The 12,127-nt window shown below is 39.5% G+C and overlaps 1 protein-coding gene across 1 annotated transcript in view; it reads left to right on the top strand.

The window, feature by feature from the left end:
• The window catches only part of LOC126198569 (neurobeachin), a 1,606,419-nt gene that overhangs the window by 1,215,946 nt on the left and 378,346 nt on the right, over window positions 1-12,127 (top strand). The gene's annotated exons all lie outside the window — the stretch shown is intronic.

Genomic DNA, 12,127 nt, shown 5'->3' with positions numbered 1-12,127 from the left:
TCTGCCGGCCGGAGTGGCCGAGCGGTTCTAGGCGCTTCCGTCTGGGACCGCGCGACTGCTACGGTCGCAGGTTCGAATCCTGCCTCCGGCATGGATGTGTGTGTCGTCCTTAGGTTAGTTACGTTTAAGTAGTTCTAAGTTCTAGGAGACTGATGACCTCAGATGTTAAGTCCCATAGTGCTCTCAGCCATTTGAACCATTTTTTGTTTGGATCCTTCTCTTCGAGACGACTACAACTTTGGTCTTGGAAGTGTTGACAAACAGACCAAATTTTTCACTGCCCTGGACTAAACTATCATGTGTTGGTGCGCAGGAATATCTTTTACTATAACAACATTGTCATTTGCATACGTAATATAATTAATTAACTTTCTTTTTATAATGATCTCGTTAGTTTTTTCCGCCAACAACTCATTGAAAAATGCTTGGGAGTAATTGTTAAACGAGCAGGGTAGTCACTTCTGATGTTCTTCGGTAGGTTTTTATATTTACTGCCTGATTCCAATACAACGAGCTGATGATGCGAAAATCGTTTTGATCACTACCAGTCAACGTCAGAACCTGCATCTTTCTCTAGCTCACCCATCCGATTTTTTTTTTTATAGTCAATGAAACAAGCGTACACATCGACATCCATACTTCGGCACTAGTACATTTAAGGAGAAGAGTTCTTCACGAGATCCAACACCACTTCGGAAACCAAACTGGATCACATACATTTGGGACTGCCATGTTTCTTTGGGGTGTAGTATGATGCGTAGTTGCGGCATCATTCCGCCTATGCCACCCAAATTATCACCATTTACAATGCCGTTTAGAAAGCCGTCTCTTTATTCCGCCACGGCACGAATTTCAATCTTGACGTGATCCGGAACCGCCTGTCACATTTCCATTGCAACAAGGATCACGACTAGTTATCGTATGTTGTAATGAATATAGAAGAAATGGATTTGCTGCTGTGGAAAATTCGTGTCTTCGAATTTCAGATAACAATCATAACTTGTGTAGCAGATTTTTATTTATGGTAATGAGAGAAAGAAGAGATAAGACTGCGTGTGGGAATACTGGGCGCGACAGTAAATTTACCTGTTCCAATTGCTAAAATGCTCTACAGATGTTCTATCGTCAACTCGATCCCGAATGGTTGCAGAAAAATTCTTATTCACACGTTGCAAAACAAAAGAATATTTAACACTATTAGCCGCGGATGAAGCTGAACAACAAAGCAGAAAATACACAATAATAAATGAAACACACACAAAAAAAAACTGCGTGGTTGTCATAAAAGGGTGAATACCTACAGACACAGCGACGTAGGAGAAGGTAAATGTAAACTACTTTGGTGCAAGAAACGGAAAACCGGCACAGGAACAAAATATCCAAGAAGTGGCCATTACTTACAAAAGTCGAATATTTCCAGGAAAAACTGCGTGGTTGTCATAAAAGGGTGAATACCTACAGACACAGCGACGTAGGAGAAGGTAAATGTAAACTACTTTGGTGCAAGAAACGGAAAACCGGCACAGGAACAAAATATCCAAGAAGTGGCCATTACTTACAAAAGTCGAATATTTCCAGGAAAAAGGGGTTAGGAAATTTCTGTTACGTGTATTGATGAAACAAGGGAAAAGGGCAGGGAAATGAACGCGAAGAAAGTAAGTGACGCGAGTCTAATCGATGGTACCTCGTAAAGGGAAAAGGGAAAATTAAATGTTATGGAAATCTAAAAGACCATTTTTAGTTCTCAGCTCTTGCAAGCAGATGAGATAAATGGTACCATGTATATGCATCTGAAATGTCTTACCACTTAACAAAAATACGGGACAGACAAATATCCGTATCTTTCACGTACGTGAAACTGTATACATATTCCTGAGAGACTGTGAGCTATATCTCAGTATCAGCAATCCGAAAACCGAGAAGGGCTTTGACCCAGACGGTGCGGTCATGCAGCCTATGTTATAGGATGCTACCTAATTATTTCACTCCCAGGCTGACAGTTCTCGTATGAAACCTGTGGCGCACGCAACAATTTCTTAAAACAGTGCGAAGAAAGAAAAAAAGTCTGTTAATATGAAATTGATGACTCATCTGTATAATAATCTGTCATCTTGACGATACTGTTTTTATGTTTATTTATTCTGTTACACTCTTATGGCAGATGTAAATTGCAGTTAAGTTATAATTATTCTCTGTGTTATAGCTAAGCCGATTTCGAATGTGACATATCTTTAGTTTTTTTCTGACGCTCTCGTGCACTTCAAACGCAGTCTTGAGTTTTTCCTGGCAGCATGAGTTAATACACGTTAAGAAATTGTAAAGTTTAATCTGTCGGCTTTAGTTTCACCGACACGCCAAACAAACTATGCACACTAGGTTTTTCTCATCGCCGTGCGTTATTGATTTGACGCGAATGTTTACTACAAAATATTTCTTATCCACACTAATCTAAATTTGGCATCCTTTTCTACTGTTGCTTGAAACATCTCCGCCCCTCTTTCATTGTGTCTGTCCGTACCAGAAACTACTGTTTCCCACGGATACCACTGAGCCTCTGGTCTTAAACACTGTTGTACATCGCCGCACAAGGCATCGCTGTTATAATATGTCTTTCCGCTGATCAGGTATTTTTTGTGTTGAGGGTACCAGGGTAGAAAGTAAACATTCGCACTCGTAACTTAAGAGGGTGCGCGAGTATTATTTTCGATGCATATGCGTCTGGCGTACACATTTTATACATCGCTTGTGCTCTTTTTTGTTCCTTAACTTTAGTGTATTACCTCTAGATACCTGATTCATTCACCAACGTGCTGGGTAGCACAGAACATTTGCTACTTGCAGTTCAATAAGGCTGTCGTTTCACGTCCTCCATTCCAACTACAAATTGTCCGCACAACACAAATATATAAAAGGACTATTTTTTTTTTTTCACAGAAAGTTGGAGGTGAACAAACGCTGAATTCGTATCGGTCCGTTGTTGAAGCGTATACCAGTTTTGCTGACTGAATTTCGCATATGGCGAGTTGTTAGATAGAAAAATAATACAGCTTCTGGACAGCTCGACATCGACTTCAGGCTTAATAATGACGGGAAGAATTAAGTGTAAGGAGGATATATTTTTGGTACGTCTGACCCTAGTAAAAACTTCCGTAAAGTAAAGGAGAATATCGTGTTCTTTATATCGAAGGAAACTGCAGCTAACGAGCAGTGATACAGACTACGAATAATGAAGCCTATATTTTCTACGAAAAGAAGGTAGGAATTATAAATGCGGAACACCATAAAAATAAGCTCGTAGGTTAATTGTAATCATGGGGTGAGGCTGATCACCACTAACTTCTATGTCGAAGAGGTTATGAAGCGATTTAATTAAAATTCACATGAGCTACAAAGATGCGGAAAGAAGAGAGACCAAAATTCGGAAATACAGATGACACTTTTTTCTTCTGTTTCAGGATAAGGATATCGTAGAAAAATTTGAAAAGAAAGGGGAAGAATGTTTTGTGAAGGAAGGAACGAAAGTTGGTTAATATTAACATCTTTTCGACGAGCGGGTCATTAGAGGACGTTTATTGGAAACACGGGTTGGGCTTAAAGAACTCACACACAAAAGTACAGCAAACCCCCGTTTACCCCAGTGTGGATTATCCTGCTTCCGGATTATCCGTGCATATTTCGGCAATTTACAGAAATAAATAAACAGCGAAACCTGTAGTATTATTATTTTTTAATTAAAAGTAATACGTTCATGAAGATTGCAGATTTATGGTTGTGAAGACGTAGATGACAAAATCATCGGCAAGTGGTTAAACACTAATGCTTATGAACCGGAATGTGGGCCGCTAAGCGACAAGCAGTGTGTTGGTAGGGGAGCTAACGATGTGTCTAATGTTACGAAAATGAGAGCCTTAGTCAGGAAAAAAGTGAATGATAACGGAAACAAAAAATGGACTGTTTCCCGAAATTGCACTGAAAGCAAGTGATTCGAAATACAGTGTGCTTTGAATGTAATATTGTAAATAAGTTGTCAGTTTCTGGCGAGTATCGAGTAAGTAACGAAGTGGGCTTTCAAATGTGACATTTAGCATGTTTTGAAAATGCGATGAACAGCAGTTTCCGCTAAAATATGTGTATTTTGGATTATCAGTGTTTTTAGATTATCCACTAAGTTATTTTTTTTTAAGAATGTGGAAGATAATAAGAAGGAAGTAAAGGGTAGTGGTATTTAGGAAGAAGAGCAATGAAAATTGTAGGTGGCATCAACGAAAAAATGTTTACGCAAGGAAATAATGTTGGTGTAAAAGTAAGAAAGAAATTTCAGAAAATATGCAGTTGGAACACAGGAGTGCATAAATGCGGGACTTGAAAAGTGAGGACACATGAGTAGAAGAAATGAATAGAATTTTAAATATAACCGCATAAGAAGATATTGTAATAAAACTGTACCTATAAACGATAAACTGTTGATATTTTGGTCTGACTGAAGGAAAAACGATGCTTTTGGAGAACGCTTACCAACAGAAGGGATAATTTGGTGTAGGCCATGTTGTTTATGGTATCTAAAACTAATCTGTTTGTCGCTGGAGGCATTTGTGTAAGAAATATTATAATAAGTGAAAAAATTACTGGAATGTGCAACACACATTGTTAGAAACATTAAGGGTACTAGACATATTCTTGGATTAAGATAGTCTGTAGACTGTAAAAACTGATTTTTTCCCCATTTCCAAGGCACTGCCTTCTGCTATCAAAGCAAATTAATCGTATTAACTGAATCATCCGTCGGTTCTTGGAAGAACAAACATTATGACCTTGTAAGCCGAAAACCCGTTAATAAAATAAAAGTAACACTGTAGAGCAAAAGCAAACTAGTGCTTTTCATTTATTATTCAAATTAATCGTGTTTTCATCGTACGTTATCACGTATGACAATTTTTACTTCTTGGGCTCCATGCATTTTCCATTCGAAGTGGTGTATGCTGTGCTTTGAGTGAGTACCTGCAATCGGACGCGTATCGTAGTCAGAATTTCTCTGCGGATAAGAGGGTCTTGCCGGCCGCGGTGGTCTCGCGGTTCTAGGCGCGCAGTCCGGAACCGTGCGACTGCTACGGCCGCAGGTTCGAATCCTGCCTCGGGCATGGATGTGTGTGATGTCCTTAGGTTAGTTAGGTTTAAGTAGTTCTAAGTTCTAGGGGACTGATGACCACAGCAGTTAAGTCCCATAGTGCTCAGAGCCATTTTTTTTTTTTTTTTTTTTTTTTTTCTAAGAGGGTCTTACTCAAACCAGCGCTAACTCTAGCGCACAAATTCAGTCGGTTCCTGGTCTTGTTGCTTTGAATACGCTTTAATGGAAGCCATTCGTGAAGGGCATGTTTTAATGAACTTATGGCGATAGTCACGTTGATTCGATCGCAGGTAGGTAATAGTTAATCAGTAAGTCTACTCCATACGTAGTCCATGCTGCATCCATAAACAGCGGCTCCAGTTGCTAGTTGATCATCTGCAATTCTTTCAGAGATGAAATATTTTTCTCCGCTGTGTAGTCACGAGCCTGCCATTTCATGCCATACGGCTGTACTTTACAGAAAAGATCAAATGAGAAATTATGTTTTTTTCCGTATCTTTCGTTTCATTTCGGCAGTTAGTACATGCATCATATATCATTCTTAGTAAGACATCATGCGGCTTAGCGACGAAAAAGAAATTCAGTCTCACGAAATAAGTGTTAATTAGATTCTGAATGTGCTGTTAATTTACAAAATTCCCAACTTAAGTGTTTACTGGTGACAACAACAACATTCGTTTACTACTTTTCAGTTCTTTGATTCATACTGACTGTAGAATATTTATATTCCGCAAAATATTGAACGGCGTCGTAAATTATGGTAAATTAATGCGCTAGTTACGTATTCTGGTATATAGTTCAAAGGTGTTAACAAAATTTTCGCTTTTGTGCTATGCTAGTAAATTGAAATAAATTTTTGTGCGACGGAGGGAGGTTGAATTTTTATATTCCTAGAATACAGAAGTTCAAACAGTATCCGATGTTCAAAGGAAGCTTCGAAATTGGGTGTGAACTAGCCCTCTACTTGGGAGACACATCGGAAAGTGTTAAAGAGTTCCACGATGTTTTGCTGAGCTTAGAACTCGTATCGAAGTGTTAGGGAGAATATTTGGTTAACAACTGTCATTGAATTGTCAGTCTGTTACGTACGTAGGTGTAATTTTAAGGTCTTTATATGTGTTGCAGCATTGTATCAGAATTAAGTTAGGTGACGCGGGGGGATTAGAAAACGAGACCCTAAAAGCTTTGGAATACATATGCTACGTGATGCAGAAAAATACGAGAAGACATCGAAAATAAAGAGAATATAAAATGCACACTATCTAAAACAAAGAGAATATAAAATGCAGACTGACAACAGCAAGGAAATCTTTTCTGAAAAATATGATAACATGAAAAATGTAAGTTTGTTAGCTAGTGTTTGCTGAAAGTATTTGTCCGAAGTGACACAAGTGAAACGTGGACAAGAAAACGATTCGGCCAAGGTGGGAATAGATGCTTATGAAATGTGCCACAGGCGAATGCTGGTGATTAGATGGGTATATTTGGGAATTAATGAAGGGATACTGCATAGAATTGGGGAAAAAAAGAGGTATCGTCACAACTTGAACAAAAAAGGGCAGATAGGTTTGTGTACACATCCTGAGACGTGAGGGAGTAGTTAATTTGAAAGAAAGCGCGAGTGGTATAAATGTAGAGAGAGAACAAGGCTTAACCACAGTGGGCTGGTTGAAATGTGCGTAGGTTGCAGTCTTTATGAAGAGGACCTGTACAGGACAGACTAGAACGTAGCGCTACATGAAACCAGCCTTTAGAATGGTAACTACAACAGAAATTGCAGTTGTGCGCAACTCGGTTTCTTGTACCATTTTGCCTTCCATACTTCTGTGTAGTTTTATTTATTAGCGCGTGGGCGTCCATGAACTGGCTGTGTTCGCCTTTTAAATAAAAACAACAGCCGCCCGGAAGAACCCACAATGGATATTAACTCGCTCTTCTTCAAGTAAAGGGGTACAGGTCCAGAAATAGGAAAAAATGAGATATTATTAGTCCGTTACAGAGAATAGTGACAACAACTTTATTCGAGCAAAATAATATTTTAACCGAGACTGTAAAAGAAGAGAGAATTATTGTTGTGTGCTTCCGACAACTCTCAGACGGACGAATTCAAAATGTTTTTCTTTTTTTGCGGAACATTCAGCGACGTTTGTTCTCGGGATTCCGCAATGATAAAGCGGGCGTGTGAGTCAACAGCAACGGTAGGGGAGGTTTTTGCGGTCGCCCGCCGGCTGCCGGGCGCTGACGCTGACGGATGAAGACCCGCCCGCGATTATGTCAGAATCCGCCACCTGGGCGGCCGGCCCTAACGAGGCGTGCCTGCCGCCGCGCCGCGCCGGTGCGGTACTACGCCCACCCTCATTTCCCTAGATCGCTTTAGGCAAACTCCGGGACACGACCGATTTTTTTCTCCAGTCCTTTCTGATCATCTTTTCGTCGACAGGACATTAAAAGCCAGTCTTCCTCTCCTTTATTGAAAAAATTACCGTATTATTTTTCCTCAGGTAACAAGTGAATGCAATATGCTGCGTCAGTAGCTATTTACTGACAGGACTGACAATAAGCAATTTGACAGTGTCAGGTGCCTTTTTTGTGACGTGATGCGTTAGTATTTTGTGTTAATATTTCGCTTTTTCATACTCTTACACCATCTGGGTTAAACTGTGGCAGTGTGTTGTTTCGACTCCTGAGGAAGTAGGTAGGTTCCCAGTACAATACGTTACATCCCTTAATCTTCTCTTATTAAGGAAGCTACGCTTAGGAGAGTTCTGGTATTATTGTACTCTCATTTAAGTGCAAATAAATCGGATCTTCGCGAGGAATAGCATATCAGTGGCATGGATAATACGTTATTTGTATGACTAGGGACCTTAGGTAGCAGTTGATCGAAGAAGAACATGGCAAAAACATGTTTGCATGGGCATCATCCGCAGCAGCTTTTATAATATCTTGGTTTCTTCGTCCTAATCTTACAATAACTGCAGTAAGCTAAGATGGAAAAGCAATTAATAATTGACGATGGCTGAAACATTCGACAGTTAAAACTATGTAGTCGTGCATTCTACTCTTGCAGCTTCAGACATTAAGACGTATTCGAGTGAAGTGAACAAAATTTTTAAAATATTTTACTTTGTCGTTGTTGACATCTTTTGCATAAATAACATTAAACGACTATACATGATAACTGTTTTATACTACCTCACCTGACTGATACATCGAAACCTGTAAAATAACGTATTTAGATTATTCACTTTAGCTGTCAGCAGATGAATTTCGTTTACGTAAAAGATTATATTGTGGTATTGGCAAAGCTAGAGGCAATTCCATAAATGCCGAGACTGGATTAGTGAATACCACACTTGATTCCTTTAGTCTGTTCCGGGAAGAGCTCAAATGTTGCAAGACAAAGTCTTACAGACGGTCTGTGGAGAATTCAGACGTGGTTTAAGATGCTATAATTTCATAGTAGATGAGTATAGGATAGCAAATTACCGAGTATATTTCCGTGCTGACTCGGTAGCTATTAGCAAACACTTCGCTGAAATTTTCTGTTAACAGATAACAGTTCGTGTATGAAAGCTACTTTAACTCAGCTATCTGCGAGAGAAGGTAATTAATTAGCGCCCCTTCTCTTATGTTTAATTTGTTCTAAAACTTCGGGAGTGATTTTTCTTTCGATTTACTTGCCACAAACCCATGTTTAAGCGGGTAAGTTTGACTTCCGCATATTTTCGCCCACTAGACGTCAGCCGTATTACTGCAATGCAATCTATTATACCGTTTCAGAACGACGAGATATTCGGTGCGGATGAACGATCAGCTCAAGTGGACCATACTATCGGTAAATTAGAGGCATTTAATAATTCAAATGCTACTGGGTAATTTTATGTTTTGTACATCGGATTTACATGTAACACATATATGTAGCATCGTGCAAGTATTGGAAATATGTCCACAAGTCTTGAAATTATTATTCGGCGACTTACCAAAATCGAGCTGCGGCAATGATTACTGACTGTGCACTTCAAATAAACCGCATTAGCAGCATGAATCTGTACGGGTTTGTAAATAACACTTGTAAATATTTATTTCTTTTCTAAAGCGCTAGGAAGTAGCTTCTACATACGTCAACGCTATACGATCCTGTAATCTTCTCTTGTGAATTAAAACTCGTATTTTTTACTCGCTTGACTGTCAAAACTCGATAGTAGATGTATTGGGGGAGCGGATTTATCGTTGATGTTCGAAAGTTTCGTAAGGACAGCGGAATAACTCGACAAAATGTTTCATGAACATCTGCAACAAAATTTTACGCTATTGATTTCTCCGTATGATCCCAAAAATTCTTTATTAATCTCCAGGAATTTTTCGTACATGAATTGTATTGACGACGAAGTAAAAGTAAACAAAAGTTTTCCTGTTTGGTATTAGGCCTATTAATCCGTGGACTTTGATGCTATTTGATTTTATTATTGATCAGAGTCCTCAGTACAAGCTTAAGGGGTGCACTGTGCGTGCGTGTGACATGTTGCTGAAAAGTAAATGAATACGCCCGTCAGGAGCGTAGTAGCTGCTTTGGTGCTAAGACGGAATTTATTATCATTGCGATTGTTAAGTAGTTTGCGTATGTACAGATTCCTTGTAAGCACAACATTTACAGACATCAGTCAAAAATTCAACAATGTGTTAATAGTCTGTCTTGTATCGGTTTTCACTTGTGTATCATTAAGTGTGACTGTTTGTAGGCCTACTAATGTGGGTAAGAGCGCGACAGGGCGAATGTAATCTTGCGTAGCTTTTAGCATGTCTGCATTTTAGATATTTTAAACCTATTCCTCTCATGTGGTAATTGTGAGGGCACTGATGAGCACTGTGTTGAGCACACCAGACAAACTGCAACAACCGAAATACTGCCGTTCTGTAGTTTATGAAGCTGACGGTGTCTGTCCATCCGAGGATGGAAGATACAGACTTCGCATAAAACAGCAGATACAATAGTAAAATTATGTTACATGGCACTGTATGGCGTAAAGTGTCAACAAAATTTTTAGTTAAAGCCTATAAAATAGTGAAAAGTCATATACGTATTGTGTGGTGTGGAATATTATAAAAATGGGAAGGTTATGATCATAAAAAATTAAACAAAAAGAGAAAGGTGGCCTGTAGATGACCAGGGTGTGTATGGGAAGGTATATGCATCATTTGTAGCAATATTTCTGATAAAGGTTCATCAATCAGTGTAAGTCTAAGTACTTATTTCTTTACTCGTCAGCTGAGAAATTACGTTTTCATGCACTAAGTGAGAGCGATGTTCTGCAGGTATTTCACGTCGTTGTCAAAGTTATAATCACTAGTTTGGTGCTGGAATGATGACTGGACTAATGTTTGCGAAATATTTGTGTAGAACACACCATCTGCCTGAATGAAAAATGTGCCACGGAAGTTCTGGTTGTTAATCAAACTCGATGCAATTATTTAATGCATCGGATTCTATTTTGCCTCGTTACTAACGATGGAGCAATAATTACGTTTTAGGCTTTGTAGGGTTGCTACTTACGTTTCCTTCCTTTTTAAGAAAATATGAAACAGTCCCAGAAGTTGTTCTTGGTAATTTTCAAAACTTCTGTGTATGTGTATACCATAGAACTGCTCATGGAACGAGTGTGATGGATCTGTTGTTGGTGGTACACCACTCTTTACTTATGCCTGTTATTGATAATCATGAAAAAAATATTATGTCTGTGGATAATTGTGTGACTTTTGTTTTCAGTTTTGTTGTTATAGTTGCAGACACATTCTCTCAGTAAAAGCGAGGCGGAAGTCGATTCTTCCAGAGGTGGAGTAACTCTTATCACAAAAGTACACTTCTTCAGGTGTGACACCACTTAGGAGTTTTTTAATGATTAGTGAAGAACCACTTATTACTGTAACACGCAAGATATAGGAACGTTTTCCGTTGGATAAACAAATTCCGTTCCAGCAGTTAAGCAGTCAAGTATATTTTAACAAATACATGCCGGTGGCTGTGACCGAGCGGTTCTAGGCGCTTCAGTCCAGAACCACGCTGCTGCTACGGTCGCAGGTTGGAATCCTGCCTCGGGCATGCATATGTGTGATGTCCTTAGGTTAGTTAGGTTCAAGTAGTTCTAAGTCTAGGGGACTGATGACCTCAGATGTAAAGTCCCATAGTGCTCAGAGCCATTTGAGCCAATTATTGTCATTTGAACAAATACATACACTTTCGTGGTATAATTGTTAATAACCATTTTGGATTCACAGAGTTCTAGTTTTTCTGTTTATAGCAGCTTGAATGTCGAAAATATGTTCCTACACAAATGTTATTTCACATGTTTTGTTTTATGCTACACCCAAGCAGATGCCTCTTAGTTGTCGTTATGTCATTCAAAAGGGCAGTGACGTTTGTTAAAAAAAAATGCCCATCTCGCTTTGTTGCTTAAGTGTGCCTTGACAGGATTGTTATAGGAATTTTATTCCGTTGGCCACAGTTTATGAAACTGAATTTTCTAATAGTATCAGAACTATGTTTTGTTAAGTTCGTAAATTTTGTCAGTACACTAGTAGCCTACATGTCTGTAGTAAAGCTATTGCAGTATGGATTGCCGTCTGTGGTTGAAATATCTGTTATTTTTAAATTCAGTGTAGAGTACACACGCTCCTCCCAAGCCGGAGAGAAGTTTTGTGCGCGCAGACTTTTTTTCGGTGTAAGCATATTACGTGGTGTGACAAGAGGCAGTGTGTAGCCTGATTGTCGAGGTAATTGATAACTTCAGTGGATGCGCTGGCCCGAGCTGTGGACTTGCAGGCGTCTGGGCCGTTCCGCGCGGCCTGTCAGCGGGCTTTTTGTAAAACATGTGTGTTTAATTTGTATGGCTGCCGCTGCCGCAGCCGGCCGCGGGTATTTATAAACCGCCGCGGCCGGCGTCTCAATTTTCTGCCTCCGCTGTAAATATGCCCGTGCAGCAGGGACAACAGGGGATTCAGGAC

Source organism: Schistocerca nitens, chromosome 8 (assembly GCF_023898315.1).
Source record: "Schistocerca nitens isolate TAMUIC-IGC-003100 chromosome 8, iqSchNite1.1, whole genome shotgun sequence".
Classification (NCBI taxonomy): Eukaryota; Metazoa; Arthropoda; class Insecta; order Orthoptera; family Acrididae; genus Schistocerca; species Schistocerca nitens.
This window is presented reverse-complemented; position numbering and strand designations above follow the sequence as displayed.